General features: G+C 38.4%; 1 protein-coding gene across 3 annotated transcripts in view; it reads right to left on the bottom strand.

The window, feature by feature from the left end:
- Window positions 1-25,056, bottom strand: part of ANKRD12 (ankyrin repeat domain 12) — a 126,610-nt gene extending 101,554 nt beyond the window's left edge. The window contains exon 1 of one of the 3 annotated variants that reach the window (XM_039219096.1): window positions 24,723-25,056. The gene's annotated coding sequence lies outside the window, so the exon portion shown is untranslated. The remainder of the gene's footprint in view (window positions 1-24,722) is intronic. The other 2 variants (XM_039219098.1, XM_039219095.1) reach the window with 2 other exon arrangements.
- Between the last annotated feature and the right edge of the window lie 1,736 nt (window positions 25,057-26,792).

Here is a 26,792-nt window from a genome sequence, read left to right as displayed (position 1 = left end):
AAAAAAAAAGCTCTCCAGGTAATTTAATAGTGTGGGAGCCATTAAACATTTCCCTTTACCTTTTTCACTGCAAGCACCTACATACCTCACAGTTACTTTACCTCGTATTGAGTTTTACCCCTTACAGCCCTAATCTCTACCTCATATCCCTCCTCCATCATGGTTTTCTTCAAAGTTCATGTCTATACCTCATCTCCCACTCTGATCCATTAGGTTCTTGGACTTCTCACTATCAAAAACCTTTTCACCCCACTTTAGCCACTATTCCTCCATTTTTTTTCTCTTCAGAATTTTGTTAGTATCCTTTGCCATTTTTCTACTGTGGTATTTATCATTTTTCTGTTGTTTCTGTAAAAGAAGAAAAGTGATGGTGTCATTTTTGTTGCGCGCGCGCACACACACACACACACACACACGCACACACACAGAGGCAAATCTCAGAGATGTTATGGGTTTGGTTCCAGACTACTGCAATAAAGTGAAAATCAGAATGAAATGAGTCAAATGAAGTTTTTGGTTTTCTAGTGCATATGAAAGTCATGTTTATACTATACTGTGGTCTATTAAGTTAAAAAAATGGATATACCTTAATTTAAAAATACTTTATTGCTAAAAACTGCTACTGATCATCTGAGTTTCGTGTTATAATCAGTGATCACAGATCACTATGACAAATAATGAAAATGTTTGAGATATTGCAAGAATTACCAGAATGTGACACAAAGACACAAAGCGAGCAAATGCTGTTGGAAAAATGGCAATGACAGTCTTGCTTGACAAAGGATTGCCACAACATTCAATTTATTTAAAAAAAAAAATCAGTGTCTGTAAAGCGTGATAAAGTGAAGTGCAATAAAATGAAGTATGCCTATGTACATTTATATTTAATTATATGTCATTTAAATTGTTAAATCACAATTATAATTATGTATATATAATTAAAATTATACTTAAAATTGAAATTGTAGTTAAATATACCCAATATAGAATTTACCACATTAACCATTCTTTTATTGAGATATAACTAACATGTAATACTACATTAGTTTCAAGTGTAAAATGTAATGATTTGAGATTTGTATATATTATGAAATGATCACAGTAAGTCTAGTCATATCTATCACCACAGTTACAAATTTTTCCCTCATAATGAGAACTTAAAAAAAATTTTCTTTAATGTTTTCATTTTTGAAAGAGAAGGGGAGAAAGACAGAGGACAAGGGGGGGAGAGGCAGATAGAGAGGCAGACACAGAATCCGAACAGGCTCCAGACTCTGAGCTATCGGCATAGAGCCGGAAGCAGGGCTCAAACCATGAACCAAGAGATCATGATCTGAGCTGAAATCGTATGCTTAACCAACTGAGCTGCCCAGGCACCTCTTATAATGAGAACTTTTAAGATTTAGTGACTTTCAAGTCTGCAATACAGTATTAACCATGCTGTACATTACATCTTTATGACTATTTCCCACTGTTGTGTTTTTTTTTAATCTTTTGACTCTCTTCATATCTCTCCCCCACCTCTAGCAACCACTAATCTGTTCTCTTTATCTATGACTTGGTTTTGTTGTTGTTTTTAGATCCCAAATAAAAGGGAGATCATATGGTATTGTCTTTTTGTTTGACTTATCTCATTTAGCACAACTGCCCTCATGGTTTACCCATGTCACAAATGACAAGATTTCATTCTTTTTTATTGCTGAATGATACTGTATGTGCACATGTGCGCATGGGCGCGAGCGTGCGTGTGTGTGTGGTAGGGGCTTAGGTAAGGCCACCCAAAATCTACCGTAATGGCCTATCGATTATTTTGAATTGAAGCTACCTGGAAAACAGCCAGTGCAAGGGCACTTAGACATTCTTTTCTCCCCCTGAGTGCACTAAATGTATCTTCCACAAAAAGCACCTTTTCTGTACTGAGAAGCAAAAAGGCATTCTTATCACCAGAGACAGGGACTTTAATGCTGAGAAAGCTGTAGAAACAAACCTTGTTCCTTTGTACTAATTAATGTACTACCTCAGCCCAAATGTCTCTTGGAATTCCTACTAACTAAAGTTCCCAAATGTGTTTTCTTCATCCTCTCGATTCTTCACAAATTGTCTTTGTCTAAAAAGTATAAAAATTGCTGAACTTGGTCATTTCTTAGATAGATCTCATTTCGGGGCCTCCATGAGCACATTATAGAACTTTAGTGTTTTTTTTTCTTCTGTTAATCATCTCACTAAATTTAATTCTTAGTCCAGCTACAAGACCTTAAACTGTAAAGTAAGAATTTTTCCTTCTCTACGGTATATATACCGTAATTTTTTTATCCATTCATCCATCAATCAACATTCCATATATTGGCTATTATAAATAATGCTGCGATAAACACGAAGGTGCATTTATCTTTCTGAGTGTTTTGTTTTCTTTGCATAGATACCCAAAAGTAAAACCGTTAGATCATGTGATAGCTCTATTTTTAATTTCCTGAGGAAGCTTCATACTGTTTTCCATAGTGGCTGTACCAGTTTATAGTCCTACCAACAGTGCATGAAGAGGGTTCTCTTTTCTCCATATCCACACTGATACTTATTTCTCGTCTGATAATAGCCATTTTAACAGGTGTGAACAGGTATCTCATTGTGGCTCTCACTCGCATTTCCCTAATGATTAATGATGTTGAACATCCTTTCAGGTACCTGCTGGTAACCTGTAGTCTTTGAGAAAATGTCTATTCAGATTTTCTTCCTATTTTTAAAATTTTTTTATGTTTATTTTGAAGAGAGCGTCAGTGGGGGAGGGGCAGAGGATCTGAAGTGGGCTCTGCACTGACAGCAGTGCCTGATGTAGGGCTCAAACTTATGAACCGTGAGATCATGACCTGAGCTGAAGTCAGCTGCTCAACTGAGTCACTCAAGCACCCCAAGATCCTCTTCCCATTATCTTTTTATATTAGAGAAAGAGCGCATGTGCAAGCGGGGTGATGGGCAGAGGGCAAGAATCTTAAGCAAGGCTCAATCCCACAACCCTGGGATCATGACCTGAGCTGAAATCAAGAGTTGGATGCTCAACATATTGAGCCACCCAGGTGCCCCTCTTCTTCCCATTTTTAAATTGGATACCTTTCTTTTTTGCTAGAGTTGTAGGAGTTCTTTATATTTTTTAGATATTAGCCCTAACAGATACATGATTTACAAATATTTTCTCTGATTCAGTAGGTTGCCTTTTCACTTTGTTGATGGTTTCCTTTGCTGTGCAGGAGCTTTTTAATTTGATGTAGTCTCAATTATTTATCTTTGCCTTATGACTAATGTTTATCTTTTATCTTTTGCATTATGACTAATGTTCTTTAATTTTGACTGGATTTTTGTACATAAGATAGTGGTCCAGCTTTCTTATTACCGTTTATTGAAGAGATTATCCTTTCTCCATGTATACTGTTGCCTCCTCTGTTGTAGATTAGCTGACCATATGGGTTTATTTCTGGGTTTTCTATTCTGCTACAGTAACCTCTATGCCTTTTTCTTATGCCAACACTATACTGTTTTAATTAGTATAGCTCTGTAATATAGTTTGAAATCAGGGAGCATAATGCCTCCAACTTTGTTTCTTCAGAAGACTAGTTTGGCTATTCAAGGTCTTTTGTGGTTCCACAGAAATTTTATAAGTTGTTCTATTTCTGTGAAAAAATGGCATTGGAATTCTGATAGGGGCTGCATTGGGTAATATGGCCATTTTAACAATATGGATTCCTCTAAATCAGCACAAAATCTCTCTCCATTTGTGTTATCCTCAACTGTTTTCATTAATGTCTCTGGTTTTCAATATACAGGGCCTTTACCTCTTTGGCAAATTCCTTTAGGTAATTACTTCTTGATGCAACTGGAAATGCGGCTGTTTCCCCAATTTCTCTTATAGTCCCTTATTACAGAAATGCAACAGATTCTGTATACTGATTTTATATCCCTCTATTTACTGAATTCATTTACTGGTTCTAACAGTTTTTTGGTGGAGTTTCCAAAATATAGTATTATGTCATCTACAATGACCATTTTACTTCCTCCTTCCCAATTTGGATTTCTAACCAAATCTAACCAAATTCTAACTGATTGCCTAACAGTTCTGGCTAGGACTACAAATACTGTGATGAATAAAAGAAGTTAAAATGGGCAATCTTGCTTCTGATTGCAGTGGAAATGCTTTCAAATTTCCACTGTTGAATTTGATGTTAGCTGTGGGCTTGTCACATATGTTGAAGTAGATTCCATTTATACCTGGTTTGTTAAGTGTTTTTATTAAATTTTTTTTATCACAAATGGGTGTTGAATTTTATTAAATGCTTTTTCTGCATGTATTGAGATTATATGATTTTTATTCTTCATTTTTCAGTGTGCTGTATCACATTGATAAGAGGATGTTGAACCATCCCCATATCCCTGGAATAACTCCCATCTGATCATCATACATGATCCTTTCAATGTACTGCTGAATCTGGTTTGCTAATACTTGTTGAGAATTTTTGCATGTACATTCATCAGGGATATTGGCTGGCAATTTTCTTTTCTTATGATATCTTGTCTGGTTTTGGTATCAGGATAACGCTGGCCCCATAAAATTATTTTGGAAGTTTCCTACTGTTCTGTTTCGTGGAAGAGTTTGAATTTTCTTTGAATGTTTGGTAAATTTACCAGAGAAGCCATCTTTATAAGCCAACTTACCTTTTGACTCCCTTCACCCATTTCACCCAGATCCCACTCCCCACCTCTGACAACCAGCCATCTGTTCTCTGTATTTATGAGCTTCATGTTTTTGTTGTTTTGGTTTAGATTTCATATGTAAGTGAGATAATAATGGTTTTTGTCTTTGTCTGACTTATTTCACTTAGCCTACTGCCCTCAAGGGCCATCCATGTTGTTGCAAATGTCAAGATTTCATCCTTTTTATGGCTGAGTAATATTTTATTGTGCATGTAATATACCACATCTTTATTCATTCATTCATCAATAAGCTGTTTCTGTATCTTGGCTTTTGTAAATAATGCTGCAATGAACAGGGAGGTGCATAAAATCTTTCTGAGTTAGTCTTTTCATTTTCTTTGGATGAATACCCCGATGTGGAATTGCTGAATCATACAGTAAGTTTCTTTTTAATTTTCTGAGGAAACTCCATGCTGTTTTCTATAGTGACTGTGCCAGTTTACATTCTCACCAACACTGCACAAGGATTCCTTTTCTCCATATCCTCACAATCACCTGTTATTTCACATGCAACTGCATGTAAGTGCATGGTTCTGTGGCATTAAGTACATTCACACTGTTGTGCAACTATCACCGCCACTGATCTTCAGAACTTTTTCATACGCCAACTGAAGCTTAACTCCTCATTTCTACTTCTCCCAGGCACTGGTAACCACCATTGTACTTCCTGTCTCTATCAACTTAACTGTTCTAAATACTGCGCAAGTGAAATTTTATAATATTCGTCTTTTTATGACTGGCTTATTTCACTCAGCATGTCTTCAAAGTTCACCCATGTTGTTGCAGGTTTCCTTCCTTTCAAAAGCTCTATAACATTCCATCCATTGCATGTATACACCAAAACATGTTTATCCATTTATCCACTGATGGACATTCAACTTGTTTGAACCCCTTGACTACTGTGAATCATGCTATGAACATGGATGTCCAATAGATTGTACAAGGTACTACCCAAAATACATTTTTATGCCTGTATTTTCCTCATGAATCCTTCATTTTCTTTTAGGTTTAAACTGTCTCTACTTCAAGATCAGAAAATATACTCATTTCCTTTAACTTCTTTTCACATTTAACTCTTCCCATCTATAATGCCAATTTTTAATAACAATCTTATTTCTTTGTATACCCAAATCTGTCTCTGGGCTTTATAGTCTGTTTCAGGGCTCTGTCTTTCTATTCTTATAGCAATATACTACTGTTTTCTTTTCCTTTTTTTTTTCTTTTTTGCATTGGAGGGTTTTATTTTTTATACTTTTTTGTATAGCTTTATAATAAATTTTAGTCCCTCATCATTTTTTTAAAATTGTCTCGCCAATTCTCACCAAATAAATTTTAGAATGATTTTGATAAATTAAAAATGTTGACATCTGGGTCAGTCAGTTAAGTGTCTGATTTCAGCTCAGGTCATGATCTCAGTCCGTGGGTTCGAGCCCCGTGTCAGGCTCTGTGCTGACAGCTCAGAGTCTGGAGCCTGCTTCAGATTCTGTGTCTCCCTCTCTCTCTGCCCCTCCCCCACTTGCTCTCTGTCTCTGTCTCTCAAAATAAAATAAAGACATAAAAAAACTTTTAAAAAATGACCAATAATTTTGCAGATTTGAAAAAAGATGAAATACCTCAGAATAAAGTTTCTGGAATACATTCTGGCACACAGCAGATTTCCAATAAATGAGTATTTGTTGTATGAATGAATGAATATGAATCCAAGTGTGAAATAAGACAGAAAAGCAACTACACCCAGACACACTATAAACTGGAAAAAACAGACAAAAAATCCAAAATCTTCTATAGAGAAACTACAGGTCACGTAGACAGCAGAAGAAATCAAACTGATACAAGGACTTACAAAAAGTAATATCAGAGGGGGAAAAAATGTAGTATTACTTTCAAAATGTTAAAGGAAAAGAATTTTGAACCAAACATCTGTAATCAAACTAATCTATCATTTATAACCGAGGACATACTCAAGGGATACAGGAGTGCTGATGAATAGGGCCACATGAACCCCAATGTTTATAGCAGCAATTTCAACAATAGCCAAATTATGGAAAGAGCCTAAATGTCCATCAACTGACAAATGGATAAAGAAGATGTGGCTTATATATACAATGGACTACTACTTGGCAATGAGAAAGAATTAAATCCAGCCATTTGCAAAAATGGATGGAACTGGAGGGTATTATGCTAAGTGAAATAAGTCAGTCAGATAAAGACAGATACCATATGTTTTTACTCATATGTAGATCTTGAGAAACTTAACAGAAGACTATGGGGAAGGTGAAGGGGTTAAAAAAAAGTTACAGAGAGGGAGGGAGGCAAACAATAAGAGACTCTTAATTATTGAGAACAAACTGAGGGTTGATGGGGGGTGAGGGAGAGGGGAAAATGGGTGATGGGCATGGAGGAAGGCACTTGTTAGGATGAGCAATGGATGTTGTACAGAAACCAATTTGACAATAAATTATATTAAATAAATAAAAGTGAGGGTTAACTAAAGATACTTTTAAGCAAAAAAAAAGGCCTTAAAATGTTTACATACAAACACCCTTTTGAAACTGTGTTTCAGGCACTCAAATAAGAACTGAAATAGATCTATAAGGACGCTATGTGATATACGGGAGGAAGAGTGACTAAATAACCTAATAAAGCACATTTTATATAAAAAGAAAAAGGAGGTTGGATGCTTAAAGAATACCCCTAACAATCCAGAACTAAAATTCAGCAGACATCAACATGGCTATTGGGAAACTGAGGGTGGTAGATGGAGTGGAGGAGACCAGTGGAAAGTGAGAAAGCAACTGAAGTGCTTGCCTTGTTTGGAAGGAAGATATATATGTTACATATACATTATATATACTTTGTATCCACACACAAGATGTGTGTGTGTGTGTGTGTGTGTGTGTGTGTGTGTGAGTGACAGAGAGAGAGAGAGAGAGGGGTTTAAAAACTGGAAAATAACTAGAAGTTTAGTAAATAGAATGTAAATAATTTCCAATATAAGTGTTATTACAATAAATGAAAATGGATTAAACTCATTAATCCAAAAGTCTCTGAAGCTAGATAAAAATAAGATTCAGCAATATACTTTGTAAAAGAAACCACAAAAGATACTAAAGAGGTTGAAAATAAAAGGACAAGAAGAAGATGTTATCAGGAAATATAAACCCAGACAAATAGAGTTTGTTTTTTTACCCCATTCATGAATAATTCAGACCTTTCACGGTCTGGGCTCAGTTCCCTGACATTGCTGAGCCTGTTGATTTCACCACTGCATTAAAGCTCACAGGCTAAGGAGCATCTGTCTGTTTCCTTTATAGGAAAGGTCTTCACTTTCTGTTTCCAATTATGACTTTGAGTCCTTTTTCCATATCCAAAAAAAAAAAAAAAAAAAAAAAAAGCTTTCAAACTCAGCTGTGTATTTTTTATGTTTTATTTTTACTAGCATTTCCATATATTTGAAAAGGAAGGAGCTTCTCCAGGCTAGCAATTTGTCCAGAAGTCCCCATTACATCCACTTTTGATTAAATACAACCGAAAACAAAAACCAGGTTAAATTCTTCATCTATATTATAAAATGATAAAGCTCAACTGATAAAGCTATGGAAAGTAATAAAATGATCTTAGCATAGCCCTTGGTACATATAAAATATTCCAATACTACCCTCTATACTTACCACTAATTTTACATTTTACCCGAAGACAAAAATCAAAAGCATGGAATGAAAATTCTATTTTTCCTGTTTCAGCTTTCACTGGATTGCAACTGCTCTGGGGGTAAAAAAACTTCCCCCAAAATTGTTTTGAGGGGGAAAAGAAAAAGGTAACTAGTAAGACCAAATTACAGCAACGACCCTTAAGAGTCATTCAATAAGGAAAGTGATTCCTTTGATTTCATCTTGAAACCTAAAATCCAAGATTCTATTCTGAGACCTACCACTGACTTTTTGGTTGACCTTCATCATGTCTCAATATTTCTGTTTCTTCTTCAAAGTAAAGTTGGGCTACATGACAATGAAGATTTCCTATCCTTCCAAAATTCTGATTCCAGAATAAGAGATTTAGAATAATTTCATTCCAAATTCTATTTTTATATGAATGCAAAAATGACAGCTTAAATTATTAAAACATTATGACATCCTTATTGTTGCTTTCCCCCATGCAAAAAACTGTAAGCCATTACACATAAATACTAAGTACTTCTCACTTAAAGACCATACAGCTTAATTCTCTCACATTTTATAAGTGGTTCTAGGGGTGCCTAGGTGGTTCAGTCAAGACTCTGATTTCAGCTCAGATCATGATCATGCAGCTTGTTAGTTCAAGCCCCATGTCGGGCTTGCTGCTGTCAGCTCAGAGCCTGGAGCCTGCTTCAGATTCTGACTCCCTCACTCTCTGCCCGTCCCCCACTCACACTCTGTCTCTTAAAAATAAACATTAAAAAAATTTTTTAAATAATTTTTTAAATAATGTGATTCTAAAAAAATAATGAAAAAGGCCTCAAAATAAATGGTCATGTTTCTGGGATGTTAACTGGACTTTTCTCTCCTAAACTATTTAAACCAATTGAGAATTCAGTCTGTGAAAGTGGATTTTGCTCACAACAATATTTTCTGGCATCCATTCCATAACATTTCCCTTAATATGACAGTTGTATTCCAGACCAAGAAATCAGCATCATACACATGACAAATTTAAACAACATCATATAAAATATGAAGACAAACACCCTTTAAAATTAACTGTCCTCAACAATGTCCTTAAAATGATGCTTTTAAAAGTTCTTAAGGTAGGGGCTATCAGGTGGCTCAGTCAGCTGGGCAGCTTGATTTCAGCTCAGGTCATGGAACCTACCCTGTGTCGCATCCAGGCTGAGCATGAAGCCTGCTTAAGATTCTCATTCTCTCCCTCCCCACCCCCCACCGTGTGTGTGTGTGTGTGTGTGTGTGTGTGTGTGTGTGTGTGTGTCCCTCTGCCTCTCCTCCCTGCTTGGGTGTTCTCTCACTCTCAAAAAAAATAAGTAAAAAGTTTTTTTAGTTTTTTAAATGTTTATTTTTGAGAGTGAGAGCAAGCAAGCACAGAGTAGGGGCAGAGAGAGGGGAGGACAGAGAATCCATACTGGGCTCTGTACTGATAGCACAGACCCCCGTGCAGGGCTTGAACTCAGTAACCTTGAGATCCTGACCTGAGCTGAAGCTGGACACTTAACCAACTGAACCACCCAGGCACCCTAAAATAATTTGTTTTTAAATCCTTAAGTATAGGATGCCTGGGTGGCTCAGTCAGTTAAGCGTCAGACTATTGGTTTTGGCTCAGGTCATGATTTCACGGTTCATATTGGGCTCTGTACTGGCAGTGCAGAGCTAGCTTGGGATCCTCTCTCTCTGCCCCTCTCCCACTCGTGCTCTCTCTCTCTCTCAAAATAAACAAATTAATTTTTTTAAAAAGTCCTTAAGGAAAGTTTGTAGTCTATTTTACACAGTTCTACATTACTTTTTATAATGATTATGTACTACGTGTATAATCTGCAAATGAAAATTTAAAAAATAATAAAGTCAACTTCCACTTGGTTTGCCCTGGGGGAAAGAATGAGATGACAGGTGAGAGAGACTGCTTCAGACAAGAAGTAGAGGAAAAGAAATAAAAGGTACTTTATGTATTTTATGTTTTCTAACCCAGCCACCAGAATAGGAAAGGAAGCAAAAGATTCAGGATAGAAACTCATTCTAGTAAATACAGGCTGTGCTGTTGGGTTGGTGATGCTAAATATATCTTTCAGGAATCGGAGCATGGCAGGTAATTCAGAAGACTATTCAAAGTAAATAACAAGATAAATGGTCAATTTGGTTTACCTATATATGTATGTTACCTTCAAAAACCCACAAAAGTAAACTTATGGTATTAAACAGAGTAGTATGTAGATAGCCCAATGCTTGAAATACAAACAACCATGGCACAAAATCAGACACATAAACCAGTGGAACAGAATTGAGAACTCAGAAGTGGACCCAAAAGTATACAGCCAACTAATCTCTGACAAAGCAGGAAAGAATATCCAATGGAAAAAAGACAGCCTTTTTAACAGATGGTGTTGGGAGAACTGGACAGCAACATGCAGAAGAATGAAACTAGATCATTTTCTCATACCATACACAAAAATCAACTCAAAATGGATAAAGGACCTGAACATGAGACAGGAAACTATCAACACCCTAGAGGAGAAAGCAGGAAACAACCTCCTTGACCTCCACCGCAGCAACTTCTTACTTGACACATCCCCAAAAGCAAGGGAATCAAGAGCAAAAATAAACTGTTGGGACCTCATCAAGATTAAAAGCTTCTGCACAGCAAAGGAAACAACCCACAAAACTAATAGGCAACCGACGGAATGGGAAAAGATAGTTGCAAATGACATATCAGATAAAGGGTTAATATCCAGAATCTATAAGGAACTCTCCAAACTTCACACCCGAAAAACAAACAACCCAGTGAAGAAATGGGCAGAAGATATGAACAGACACTTCTCCAAAGAGGACATCCAGATGGCCAACAGACACATGAAACGATGCTCAGCATCCCTCCTCATCAGGGAAATACAAATCAAAACCACACTGAGATACCACCTCACGCCAGTCAGAGTGGCTAAAATGAGCAAATCAGAGAACTCTAGATGCTGGCGAGGATGTGGAGAAATGGGCACCCTCCTACACTGTTGGTGGGAATGTAAACTGGTACAGCCCCTCTGGAAAACAGTGTGGAGGTTCCTCAGGAAACTAACAATAGAACTCCCCTATGACCCAACAGTAGCACTGCTAGGAATTTACCCAAGGGATACAGAAATGCTGAGGCATAGGAGCACATGTACCCCAACGTTCATAGCAGCACTCTCAACAATAGCTAAAACATGGAAAGAGCCTAAGTGTCCATCAACGGACGAATGGATCAAGAAGATGTGGTTTATCTATACCATGGAATACTACATGGCAATGCGAAAGAATGAAATCTGGCCATGTATAGCAACATGGATGGACCTTGAGGGTGTTATGCTGAGCGAAATAAGTCAGGCAGAGAAGGAAAAATATCACATGTTTGCACGTATAGGAGGATTAGGAGGAACTTGACGGAGGACCATGGGGGAGAAGAACGGGGGAAATGGCGGGGGAAAGGGAGAGAGGCAAACCATGAGAGACTCTTGAATGCTGACAAAAACTGAGGACTGATGGATGTGGGGGGGAGGAGGGATGGGCATGGAGGAGGACACTTGTGGGGATGAGCACTGAGTGTTAATGTGGAAACTAATTTGACAATAAACTATTTGTAAAAAAAAAAAAAGAAGAAAAAAAAAAGAAATACAAACAACCAATATCCACTAATCCCAGCCAAGTCAAGGTGAAACATATTTGGGTTTCAGTCTTCTCATTTTATTTACTTTTCATTATTTCATTTTTAATTTCTTTAAGGTTTCATGTTTACTTCAAAAAAATTTTTTAATGTTTATTATTTTTAAGAGATAAAGAGAGGTGCAGAGTGAGGGAGAAACAACTTGAAGCAGGCTCCAGACTGTGAGCTGTCAGCAGAGTCTGATGCGGGGCTCAAACCACGAGATCATGACCTGAGCCGAAGTTGGACACTTAACCAAATAAGCCACCCAGGTGCCCCGTATTTTTAATGTTTATTCATTTTTTTCAGAGTGAGCAAGATAGAGCATGAGTGGGGGAGGTACAGAGAGAGAGGGAGATACAGAACCTGAAGCAGGCTCCAGGCTCTGAGCTGTCAGCAGAGAGCCCGACATGAGGCTCGAACTCACAAGCCATGAGATCATGACCTGAGCCGGAGTTAGATGCTTAGCCAACTGAGCCACCCAGGTGCCCCAGTTTTCTCATTTTAAAGTGAGATCCATTCCAACTCTAAAATTTTACAATTCTTTATCTCCTCCTGCTCCTTCCTCAAATATGGATACATGGTGTAAAGTACATCCAACCAGCATTGGTCTACAATGGATTCTCCTCATAACTTCAAAAACTGAATTTATGTTAAACCATTTAACTACAGCTATTTCCTTTAACTATTCTACCCCAGTCTGCTCATGCAATTTTCAATCACTTAACATTTACTAAGCATCTATATGCCAAGCAACGGGACTAAACAAACAAGACACAATGCTAGCCTAAAGGAAATTTATGGTTTTAAAGTGACAAAAGACAGATTTATTACCATTTGGAACAATAAATGTTACAGAAACATGACAACACCAGCACAAAGAGATCCCCCAACCAGCTGCATGTATACAGAGACATGGACAATTTCAAGAAGAGGTAACACTAAGATAGAGTCCTGAGGATGTCCACCAGGCAGATAGACACGGACAGGGTTGCAGAGGGAGGATAAACAAGTGCACAGGTATAGACACCCATTCCCACACAGGAAAGCAGGCTACACTGAAAGGATAGCAAAAACTGAAGTACAGTGGGTAGAAAATGAAGCTAAGGAAGTAGTAGGAATCACATCATAAGTACTCTGTGATTGTGTTGTTTGATCTTCATGATGGCAAAAAGCAATTTAAGACTTTTAAAAAGGTAGTGACATAATTCAAGTAGTGTTTAGAATGGTGCTGCTGCTGAAACTTTGGAAAAAAACACTAAACAGAAATTAGATGAGAGACAAGGAGACCACTTAACGTATGATGACCAGACTGTGAAGTAGGAAAGAACAACAAATAAGAGCAAAGAGGCTAGAATGACACCGAAGTTTCTGGCTCTAGCAGTAGGAAGTTGCTGAAAGTAATTTAAAAGAAAATAACTAAAAAGAAACAATTAGCATTTTTCTGTTGTATTTATTCTAATATAGCAACAATATTGCAAGTTTTTCAAAAACAAAATTCTCGTTCTTTATTAGACAGTATTTACAAAACCAGATTAGTGATAAAAAGTTTTTTGACACTGTCAACCATGAAACCATAACAAACTACATTCTAACAATATTATTTAGACTTTTAAAATAATACAGGCAGTTGCGTTTACATGGATCTATTTGCCCTAGGTCTCTCATATATCTATATGTACGTTTCCGAAATTGTTAAGATGTATGTATAAAATACTCATCTGCACTTGAGAGAGTTGGCATAAATAAATTCTAAAGGTCAAGGATTCTAAAAATGAGTTGCAGAGTTACTGACCTCTTTCTAGCCCTTGAGGGTTCTAAATTGTGCAACTTACATAGACCGGTAGAGGGCTGCAACAGCTCAGAGATAATGGTTAGGCAGCCTCTCTTGCATCTCTGGGACTGGGAACTGAAAAAATTACTAATGCCTAACACAGGAATCTAACAGGCACTGCTATGTATTCACTCCACTGTCAACAGATTCTAAAAGGGGTCAAGAGTAATTCCCCAAATCCTGAAAGCTTTCTAGAAATCTTCATAATTAAACATTTTGTCACCAGCTCCTTTCTCTTCTGTCAAAATGGTAAAGTGTTGGAGGACAAGTAAAATCTCACTGACACACAGTAATTAGGAGGAAAAAAGTCAAATGAGTTAGCAAATCACCACTTCCTTCCAGACCAACCTTCCTAAAACAATCACATTGTTAGGTTACTCTTGTATCTACTTTATCAATTTTGTTCTGCAATGTAGTACAGTGTTGAAATCTAACTTTCCTTTGCCTATATTTTAAGTAGATTTTTACCTCATGTATACAGTTTTATTTTCAACTCCCCTTGTCAGACAACTCTGTTATATACAATATGTAATAGAGTTAAAAATGGAAAGAACCCTGAAGTAAACTTTGAAGAAAAAAACAAAATTACATAGGTCTAGAAAAAGGGAAAAGCCACTGTTAGGAAGTCTGTACCAAAAAAAAAAAAAAAAAAAAAAGAGGGAGATTGGAAGTCCACTGAAGGAGTGAAGAAGTGGATACAGGAAAAGTGTATTGTAAATTTGTAATGTTTAATTATTAAGCGGTTGATTGGTACCCAGGAGTTCATTATGCTGTTTTCTGTACCTTTTTTTTTTTTTTATTATCTAGTATTTCAAAAGAAAAAGGGTTTGGTATTTTAACTTTGCCCCCTTCCCTGTCCCTCAAAAGAACTGATCTTTGCAATATAAATCTGTTGCCATTCTAAATACTATTCACAGTTTAATAATTCCGATTAATGCCCTCAGTTTTACTGCTTTCTGTAAAAATGATAGGGCACATACTTTACCTTTAAATGGTAGGATTTTTAATTGTTTACATAATTCACTAGTTTTAACTGCAATACATAAATATGTGAGAGATTCAGGATAAAGGTCATGGCATTAAAAAAAACCAGAATCGTTTACAAGACTCACTGCTTCTAAAATATAAGCCTATGATCCTGAAATTCATCTTTACCTACGCCAACTTCATGCAGTTATAGGTAGCTGGACTTAGTACCTTATGAGAGAGCAATGCTAATGGAAGAATTAAATTATTTCTAATTTGCATGCCACACTTTTCCCACCCTGACTCAACTGCAGTGTGAGGTGTCACACTGCTTCAGACTAGAGCCAAAATCTGTAACTTCCACATGATTTCATACCAGGGTTGACTTGTTGGGGCTTTATTTCAGTCCTGATCTACTACTTCACTTTTTTTGTATCCTGCACTCTCCAACATTAACCTACTTACTTACTACACCACACACAAGAATTCGGGTTAACTACATATTTCAGGGCATTTAAAAGAAAACATGCTCTAAACTGGCTTAGGGTAGTAGTATGTATTACTGGTAGCTTTCTTAGCCAGAGAAGTTTAGAAATATAAACTGGTTCCCTACCAAAGTCTACTGAAGAGAATAATAAGGAGAGATAAATGGTAATAGGGGGACCAAAGCAAATTCAATGTATTCCAATAACTGTAAGACAGTAAGGAAAGCGTGGTACTGTGAAAACACCAACCCCAATGGGAAAAAATACACGCATATTTTGCTTTACTTTTAAAAGAAAACATTACTGGGGGCACCTGGGTAGCTCAGTTGGCTGAGTGCCTGACTTTGGCTCAGGCTATGATCTCTTGGTTCATGGGTTCATTGGGCTTTGCATTGACAGCACAGAGCCTGCTTAGGATCCTCTGTCTCCCTCTCTCTGCTCTTCCCCCACTCGTTCTCTCTCTCTCTCTAAAAATAAACATTAAAAAAATTTGCCGGATAACGACACAAATGTTATAAACTGGAAAAAAAGAGGCAAATCCCGCGGACTGTACCAATATTAAACAGTTTTATCTATCAAAAGGAATACACTATAAAAATAATGCCAAAATATACAACTTTAAGACTATTTAAGAATATGATAGCTCTACTTCAAACCTGAACTTAAATTCCCAAGTTAGTGATTCATAGTATTTTCTGGACAGACCTATTTCAGACCCTGAAAGCATATTCACTAAAGAATTTGCTATATAATTTCAAAATGTTTACAGAACCTCTCCTTAATTATGGATCCTTGCTTTAAGTAACTATCTCTTCATGCTAGATTTTAAGTTCCATACACACTGATAATGTCGTCTTCTTCAAGTATGTGCTTAGGGCACTGAGACCTAAAACCTTAAAACCTAACAACCTTATCAATGATCTTTTTGTCTCTAACGTGGAATGTCTATAATGTTTTCTAAGAAAATTTTTTCCATCTTGCAAGTTCATTTTTTAAGTTTATTTCCTTTCAGAGAAAAAGAGCACCCATGGGGGAAGGGGAGAGGGAGAGAGAGAGAATCCCAAGCAGGCTCCTGCCGTCAGTGCAGAGCCAATTAGGGGCTCAATTTCATAAACTATGACACCATGACCAGAGCCAAAATCAAGAGTCGGATGCTGAGCCACCCAGGTGCCCCGCAAATTTATTTCATGCACTACTCTTCTCCCTTAGTCCTCTTATGCTAATCGGACCATTCTCCTGTCACTGGCTGTGGGGTGATTCTTGGTCATTGATAAACATGCAATGACTCTACTGTGTGATGAAATCTGGATATACAACACTGAACAAGACAGACCCGATCTTTGTCCTTGCAGGACTTAGTACGTTCCTTTTCACACGAACCGGAAAGCAACTGGAATGTTTATGAACAACGATATCTTCCTATTTCACACGTTCATATTTTGTTCATTTGGTGTAAACCCTTTAAAAAGATGTAAACTATAATACTGCCTTTGCTTATATTTTCCCAAACACCTGCCTCAACAATGACAAATGCAGCTGTTCATAGAAACATTTAAAGTGTATTAACTATGAAATGTTTAAAACCTTTATTGTTGTATCCATAATATTTGTTCTACTTGAAAACTGAGAAGTAAAAAGATAAAAATTCCAGTGACTTTCAAATTCAATATCCAGAGATTATCACACTGTCAGACTGGATCATTCAAGACTTTTCATTCCTCATAAAAATCCATAATCTGTAATGCAAAATAATTACTTTTCACCAAAAGGCTAAAAATTTATCTATTATTTTATCCTTTTCTCTTAATGTCACCAAATTTTTTAAGGTGTAGTTTTATGAGGAAGCAATACAATCACAGATTTAAATCGAATCTCATCTCTAAAATACAAATAAGATATGGGGCACCTAGCTGACCTAGTCTGTGGAGCAGGAGTCCCATGTTGGGTGTAGAGATTACTTAAAAAAATTAGGGGCACCTGGGCAGCTCAGTCGGTTGAGCGTGCAACTTTGGCTCAGGTCATGATCACACAACTTGTGGGTTCAAGCCCTGCTTTGGCTCTGTGATAACAGCTTGCAGCCTGGAGCCTGCTTCAGATTCTGTGTCTCTGTTGCGCAACACCACCCCCGCCACCCCCCCCCCCCCCCCGCTATGCTCTGGCTCTCTCTCTCTCTCAAAAGCAAACATTTAAAAAAATTTTTAATAAAAAAATTGGAATGTCATAAACTTCACAAGGTTACTGTAAGGAGTGAATGAAAAGTTAAGTGGAGCGCCTATTATCAACCATAAAACACTTGTAATTGCACCTATACCAGTCAGATGGTACTTCATAATGAACAGGACTTAAATGTGACACTCTAGTTTTCCCCTTTGCTTAAAGGATTCTCATGGTTTTCTGCTGCTTCGTCCCTATCAACTGAGTTCACAAAAGCTATGGGCAGAAGAAATTCTTGGATTAGGGATGTGACGAAATAATAAAAGAGCCCAAAGAGTTATCTCATTAAGTTATCATCTAGACAATTTTCAAATACTCAAAATTAAAGTTAATAGTATGGAGAGGGCCCATTTTTTCTGGGATTTGCCAAAAGGTTGTAAACTACAAGTTCTCATTCAAAAGATACATGATAAACTAAAAAAAAAATTTGTAACATATAAACAATTTCTAATACATAAATACCACAAAGAGACTTTGGAGAATCATAAACTCTTTTATTACAGAGTTTTTACTTTAACAATGAGTGATTTAAAAACACTAATGAAAGTGTTTGAAAAATGGTTTAAATTCTTTTTAACATTTATTCGGTTTTGAAAGACAGTAAGTGGGGAAGGAGGAGAAAGAGAAAGAGAGAGGGAAAGAGGGAAGGAGAGCGAAAGAGAGAGGGAGGAGCAGACACGCAGACTCTGAAGCAGGCTCCAGGCTCAAACCCACGAATTGTGAGACTAAGACCTGATCAGAAGTTGGACCCTGAAGCAACTGAGCAACCCAGGCGCCCCCAAAATCGCTCAAATTCTTGACTGCCATTCCCAGAAGTTTTCAATAAGAAGAAACAAAGAGAAAAATGGCCAAAGATACAAAGTATCAATTCACAGATGAGAAAATGCAAATAATGTATTAGCTAATGATCCAAATTCCTATAGCTAAAATCAATATTCATACCATAATCAAAGACAAAAGGCCTGAAATATAAGTGGTATACTTAAATCTAACACAAATTTAAATTGTCAACCAACAATAGATAGGTATTGTTTTCTTCACTGGGTGTTTGCAAAACCAAGGGAACACCATAGTCTGAAGGGGAAGGAGGAGCCACGAAGGAGGAAAAAGGACAAAAGAAAGGAAGAATGAGTAAGCCAATTTGCTGTCAAACATTCTTGTTTACTTTCAATGATAAGAGGACAAATAGAAACTCAGTAAAGAGGTATTTTTTATTCTGTTCAAATTCAGCTTAAAGAGAACACTCATCTTTATTCTTGGGATGTTTTAATGAAGCCTGGAAGACAGGGATAATTTCTGAAGACTGAATAACCACCACTGGATGATCCACCTCAATATAAATCTATGAATGAATTAGCTTGATCATAAGAAAATTTTTCTCAAAGTAACAAACTTAAATTTATACAGCACTTACAAACTTCAAGTTCGTTTTTGGGTCTAGTACTCAAGATATCTAAATATCTAAAGTTGGAGATATTTCAATGACAATTTTTTGAAGTATTTTCATAACTAGATACTGTATCTCCTCTGATCACTGATTAAAATAAGGTATGTATCTAGCAGTACCTCATGTACAGAAGCTCAAAAAAGTTCTTTTCCTTGATCACCAAATAACTTTCAAATACTCAAACTCTGGTAAAAAGGACTTTAACTCAGAGGTTGCAAGACTTTTAGTATTAGTATTTAGAACAATTTAGCATTTAGAACAACAGAATGTTAAGAAGGCTTTCTTCCTAATTGTAATACTTTTGTTCAAATTAAGGTAGGAAACATTTTGTAAAATTTTCTCATTTGTCTTTAACATCATTAACCATCACCACAAATTAGTAAAGTGGTATAAAGAATGTTTTAGTATTTACTTCTACCCTGCTTAAGTTTCAGAAGAGATGTAACAAAATAGAAAGCTGTATGTGATGTGTCTTTGGTGGAAACGAAAATAAAAAGTCCACTGGTAGGTGTGTTTCTCCTCTCTTCCTTTAGATGTACTAATGCTTCTCTTTCGTGAATGAATTTCAAAAGTCTAGCATTTTGCCAGAGAATTTTAACCTGGATCCTATCCATGGTTCAACATCATCAGCTTAGCTCATGTTTTGCTGATCTGAGAGTAGTTGAGAAATTCAAGGGATCTCAAGCAGAAAGTACTACATGAACTACAAAGCACTATAATTCTTACATACTACTGTATCCTGAGTCAAAATAGCTACTTCTAGGAAGAGAGAACCAGACATACATAGTTTCTGTTCTCTATTAGAATTCAGGGGGCAGACAAAACTCCATGTAGGAGGAAGAACAATCTGAAATCTAAGAAGCTACAAGGTTCTCTCACACACCTCTTTCAAGCAACAAAGTAGTTTAAAAATAAGATATTCAGGGAGGGCGTCTGGCTGGCTCAATTGGTACAGCATGCGATTCTTGATTTCAGGGTTCTAAGTCCCAGCCCTACACTAGGTTTAGATATTACCTAAAAACAAAAATAAAGCTTTAAAAAATGGGAAAAATATGGTATCAGTAATATTTGTGGTATTTCCCCCAATTATGGCCCAAATACAAAACATAAACCAGGAAAGTATAGTACTACATATATGAAACAATTTTAGTGCAATAGCAATTATTTTTTTAAAACGTTTTATTTATTTCTGAGAGAGAGAGCACGCGCGTGAGCAGGGGAGGGTCAGAGAGGGAGGGAGACACAGAATCTGAAACAGGCTCCAGGCTCTGAGCTAGCTGTCAGCACAGAGCCAGATGTGGGGCTCGAACCCACGAACCATGAGATCATGACCTGAGCCGAAGTCAGACGTTTAACCAACTGAGCCACCCAGGCGCCCCAGTACAATAGCAATTGTTAAGGCAATGGCCAAAGAGACAAATTTTAAATGCCAAAGAAAAAGAAATGATTTCCGCCCTATAACTTGCAACTTCATAATTTACCTCTTCTACTACTTATCTCAATTTGGAAGCATTTCTGTGTTTAACTTAATTTTCTAAGAACTTAAAGAGTTTGAACTTCTTAGAATTTTTAATTGAAAAACCTAGTCTTGGATGCTATTTTCTAACCTGGACAAATTTACTATTGGTGGATCTATTCCTTTATAAAAGTCCTAAATGAGTTTGGTTGGTGATCTTTTTTCTACAGCCACTATGATTAAAATAAGTTTCTTTAGACAAATGACATCTGTATCAAGGTGGAGTCTGTTAAAAATCACCTCTTGTAACAGTAAAAATTGTAGTCCTTCTGTAGCTGGTGAGATTAATTCGCTTCTGACAACTAACATAAAAAACCCAACAGTTACCTCACCGTCTCACAAAAAGGCTTGCTGCCTACCTTCCAAGATTCTTATAAGGTATTTTCTTTTCTTTCTTTTTACCAACACAGTAGAAAGCAGAATAGCTGGCCTCCAGACATTTTCACAAAATCTGAAATTTAAGAAACACTGCCTTAAAACTTTTTAAAATCAGCTAAATACTCTTAATTAGAGGCAGAGCACAGACAAATGATTAAGAATGGGAACAATACAGTCTGTCACTTTTTTCAGGTCTGTGAATATCTACACATCGCTTAACAGTTCAAAGCCTTTTTCCTCAGCCATATGTTAGAATAACAGTAGTATCTAACAACATTATTTTAAAATTATCTTAAATATTTCACTCAAAACTTTGAAAACAGATATTCATATATAATGTTTAAGGAATATTTAACATAATCTTCAAACTCAAGACTGCAGGTAAAATATGTAATACTACAGTAAACAATATTACCAGATTGGTTTCCAGCATTATTAATTTAAAGCACTAGAAGATCCTTAAGCACAACAGCAAAAACCAACAAACAAAACTCTCTATTAACATTTCTACATATTCAGATCTACAAGATAATCTTAACACCAACCAAAGCTGAGTTTATAAAGGAAATTATCTCCTGTTATTGCCGTATGTGGAAACTAGCAACAGACAAATTAACATTGCAACTAAGACACTTTCACTATTACTTTTAAAAAGCCACTTTTAAAGAAACAGATTATGCATGCATGAGTGTAAATGAGAATATTTTCAAATGCTATATGGAGAAACTTCATATTCTCCAGAGGAAGTCAGGCTCTAACAACTGCAATATTTAAAATGTTCATAAGAGGATTTACTAAGATTAGAACTAAGTGGGGATCAGAAAATGTATCTACAGGGAGTTATAATCTGTGAAACAGCAGGTGCTAGAAACAATAAAGCTAAGGCTAAGCAAAAACCTAGGGATCTAGACACCTTGTTACACAGTGAAACTGTATTTATTTTTAAAATAGACACTTTTTATATGTATAAAAGTTTACAGTACACCACGTGCTTTCCATATGTAATCACATTTATTCCATCCTTGTAAATTATGCAGGAAAATTACTTTTTGCAGATTAAGAAGGTTCTGAAAGTTAATGCGATTTGTGAAAAACCAGTTAGGAAGTAATAAATCAAGAATTTTTTTTTTACATCAAAAATGTAAACTGAGGCCTTCTCACTCGTATTTCAATATTCTTTCCACTACTCCATGAGCTACTTCTTAAAGGAAGAGGCAAATTAGCATTTCACAGAAAGGAATCTCTAGGCCAAACCACAGACTTTTTGAACTAGGTTGTAGTGACTTATGTAAGTTATTTCACTTTAGTAGGACTTTATGTTCTCATCTGTAAAATGAGAAAATTTGAGGTCCCTTCCATTTCTAAGGACAAATCACCATGACTCTACCTTTTACACAATACAGACATTTTACAAATACATGTTAATGTTAATTTTAGGAACAAACTCCAAGTAACAAAGTAGTGTGTGAACAGCTCTGAAACAAGCTATTGCAATTATTAAACAAATTCTTCATGTCTTTCTGATAAATGCTGCTTCAGTATCAAGTTTATATACAGAAAGCAGTCCAAACCTCTTATAGACGATGATGGAAATAATCTCATAAATCATTCTTTTTAGACTGAAATAATGCTCTTGAAACAGAATAAAAAAATTTAACTACAAGTCAGTATCAACAAATTGAATATTTTTACTATTCTTCTTCTTATTCCTTAGAATAAAAACCTCTTTTCCAACAAAGTGTTTTTCAAATATCCCACTGACTGCCATTTGCTACAGTCTACCTCAATATCACATTTTCCAACAACTTCTACAGGATTATACATACATATATATGTGTGTATACATACATAAATATATATATAAATATAAACACCTTGATAAAACATTTTCCTTTTAAATTCATTCCACTGAGTAGGGAGTTGCCTCCAAACAAAATTCAACCTTTCCCCCCCTTCCCTTGATAATCAAGAACTAAAACCAGAGACTAAACAACATACTTTTTCACCTACTAAGTTCTTTCCTCATCGGAATATTTAGTTCTCTCTATTCTTCCTCAAATATTCCTCATGGAATACACACCCGAGATTTTCACTTTCCCAGTTCTGCTTGCTCATAAAACCATACTAAACAACAACTATGGACATCAGAGACAAAAAACATTGAAGGTACCCTATTTTTTTCCTTTTTTTCTTAACTCCTTACCTTCATGAATACCACTTAATACTTTGATTTTCGTTCATTTTAACACCTTGCATGCTCCTAAAATAGAACACATCCCTGAATAGCCTGACTTTAGTCAAGCTGGCTGCAGACCTTCCTTTAAAAGAAATTTAATTAGTACTTGTGTTAACTATAAAAGATCTTTAAGAAGTAAAACCTTTCTCCTCCTGCCAATTATCTCCAGGGGAAACATCATGAATCTTTAAATATTTCTTTGCGTTTAGCCCAAATGAAAGATTTTCTCCAACAAAATTAGTTAATATAATGACTTGATCTTATACAGTCAACACTATCTCATTTTGTTTTTAAGCCACTTGGCACCAATAGAGCATATGTTCTGCCAGTTCTGAACTAATCTCCAGGAAAGCCTTTGTATAATGATTGAAGAAACTGAAACAGATCAGTGCCCGAGATTCTGAACACCCTACTTGAGCATATGTTTTTAATAAACAGTCAATTTATTTTAAAATAGCTATTTTACCAGTTCGCCTTCCTTCATGATTTACGTAAACCAACTTAAAATTAAAAAGGAACACATGACTAAGAACACAGGTTCATTTCAACTTCAGAATTACAGATAATTCCAAGGCTTTACACATCACTGAATCTGCAACCCATTTCACCCGCGGGTGTCCGGTGGAAATTACAATGTCAAAGAGTACACTGTTTAAAATGTTTCCTACGGTTTCAACTGGTGCAATAGTGTTAACTTCCCAACCCAAACTGTTTCTTACTGTTATTATTAAAACAGCTGTCAGCTGGGCTTCGGTAACCTCTTTGTACAACCGTTTTTCAACGCTTTGGGATCCTTGAGGATGCGTCACACCATATTACCCCTCAACAGGAGATCTAAGAATCTGACGTGCTCCGAGGGTCTACGAATACCATTCGAATGGGCACATGCAGAACGAAGAAGAGAACCGATTGCCTAATGCGGCAAAGACAGTTTACACTGGCATTTAAGATGCAACTGCAGCGTGCCGCTCTCTTTTCCCTTGAGACTAATAAAGCGGCAATTTCCCTTCTCCCTTTCATCTTCCTCTCCCCCGGAACCCTGTACCTCCGATGCTGTCTCGGGGAGGGGGGGTGGGGGGGGACCGCAGCGGTCTCCAGCGGCCGCGCCCGCACCCTGGCTGCCGGCGGGCGGGCGAGCGCGCGCGGCGGGCCAGGCGCGCCCCCACCCCCGCCCAGCCCCGCCCCGCCGGGTCCGGCCGCGGCACGCCGGCGGCGCCCTCTCGGGCCGCGCACACTCGCACGCACACGCTCCTCCCGGCCCCGCCATGTTCCGGGAGGCGGCGGCAGCCCAGCCCCGGGATCGGCGGTGGGGGGCGGGCGGGGTTGCCCCACCAAATTCCCCCGCACCACCGCCCTGCTGGCGGCTCCTGGCCGCGCCGCAGCTACTCGGGACTCCTGAAGGGGCGGCGGCGGGCGGAGCGGACCCGCGCCGGGGCCACTAACGGCCTGTCACTGTCAGGCCGGCGGCGCCTTGGGCTGGGCCTGCCCTGGCTGGGCGGCACGAGACAGGGTGGGCAGGGCGCGTCCCCTACCTTGCTCTGGGGAAGGGAGACGGGAGCAGCGCAGAACTGAGGGTCTCCTCCCAGGCGCCGGGTACGGGGCTCGAAACCGCGCCCCTCCTTCCTCCTCGCCTGTCGCCACGCCCCCCTCACCCTCACGAACCCAAGGCACTATCGGCGCAGGAGGGTTTACCCCCTGAACGAGTGCCTTGGTGTTGCCGTCGCTGTCGTTGTCTTCGTCGCCGCTGCAACCGCCACGAACGCCGCGGAGGCCGGACTTGAAAACATCTCCGGTCTCCGTCCGTCTCTCACCACAGCCTCCTCGCTCCCAGGACAGCGCCGCCCGGCGATTGGCTGCGACGCAGACACGTGACTCCACGGGCACGGGACGGGCGGCGTGACCGCCCCGCCTCCGGCGCCCGCCCGCCTCTTCCGCCGGCCCCTCCCCGCTACCCCGCGGCTCTTTCTGCTCTGTGGAGAAGCTTCCCGAGCCGTGGGGCGGGGGTAGTCGGAAGGTACCAAGTTGGAGGCGGCGGGGGTGTAGGCCGGAACTCCTCTCTACGTGCTCGTACCTCCTCCCACCTTATGCAGGTGTTACCGTCTCCCTCCGCCGTCACCGGCCCGAAATGAGAGGAGAAAATCTAGGAGTGAGCTAGAAAGCAGCACAGGCTCCGCTGACGCTGCCGGGACAACGGGCTCTGCAGTCGCTTTTTGTGGCGACCATGGCACTGGAGGTGACTGGAAACTTCTGGAAATGGCGGCGGCGAAGAGGCTGAACATAGCGTATTCACATGTTATTTTTGCAGGGCGGGTGGGAGAGTTCGTGAGGTCGAACCCGGGAAGATAGGTCTACAGGCAGAGGCGGGCAGTCAGCCCCCTAAACTCGCAGCTGCAACGGCCGGCCCTAAAGTGTTTAGAGACGCTGGGCGCGGCTGGGCGCCCACGTCCAAGCCGCTGTGCGCGTGCGCGCCGGCTGGGCAGCACCTGCGCCGGAGCCCGCGGGACCAGGAAGCTCGCTGCGAGTTCCGCGGGGCAGCGACGCGCCCGCCCTCACCTGCGCCAGGTGGGGCTCCAGTGTCAGTTTTGAAAGCACCTTAACGTGCACCTGCAGCGGGGACAAGGCGAACCCCACAATGAATATGCTCTCTCCCATTCACACCTTCAAGTAAGCATTTTAGAGAAACTTAAGTACATTTCTCCTCATCTGCGATAGTATTTCAGAGGAAACCGCTCAGATACTGGAAAATTTACGGTCTTGGCCTACCAGCAGCGGGTACTCTTCGGACGCATTTTATTTACATCGAGGTTAGTCTGCGACAGTTCGTACGTGCCTTTATTTAACCACCAAAGGGGTTACATAATCAGAGGGAAACCGTTTTATTGACTTAACGTCTGGAAGCTTTTTATTTCCATCGAGGCTAATCTGTATGCCTTTATTTAACCACAGAAGGGGTTACGCACTGGACGGAAACCACCTCAATATTGGCCTTACAGTAGTAAGTTGTAGTTTACAACTACAGCACCTATCTGACTTAATGGAGTTAAGAGATTTATGTCACTAATCACAGTTGTGACACTTTAAACCTGACACGTTAGATCTCAACGAATTATATAAATCATAAATTTGTATTTTTCCCATCCTAGGTTCCTGAGATCTCCCACCTATAAAACATTAAGTTCAATATGAATAGTAAGAGCACTTTATGGCTGTAGGTGGAAGACTGTTACCTTTAATATGCGTGTTTATGGCACGAAATACAGAGATCCACTAAAAATTTCACCAACTCTGTCACCTCTTCAAGTCATTAAATTCTCATTTAACTCACTGTCAAAAAAAGTAAGTCCATTAGTATTGATGGCAATGGCATTGCTGTTTCTATAGTGCTGCACTAAAGAACTGAAAGGTAGCAAATCTTGAATTTGCTCAAGTAAATTAACCATAATTTATGGCAACAACTATATGTACAAACTTATTACTTAAAATCACTAAATATATGAAAGATTCATAAGGCACTGACTTATAACTACACTGGATGGGCCACTACCTATAGAAGAAAAGCTCACTGTAGAATTCAGTTGCAAAAAAATTTATTAATGAAGCTC

Source organism: Hyaena hyaena, unplaced genomic scaffold (genome assembly GCF_003009895.1).
Source record: "Hyaena hyaena isolate Hyena2069 unplaced genomic scaffold, ASM300989v1 scaffold_786, whole genome shotgun sequence".
Classification (NCBI taxonomy): Eukaryota; Metazoa; Chordata; class Mammalia; order Carnivora; family Hyaenidae; genus Hyaena; species Hyaena hyaena.
The sequence above is the reverse complement of the archived record's forward strand: the minus strand, read 5'-3'. Positions and strand labels throughout refer to the sequence as shown.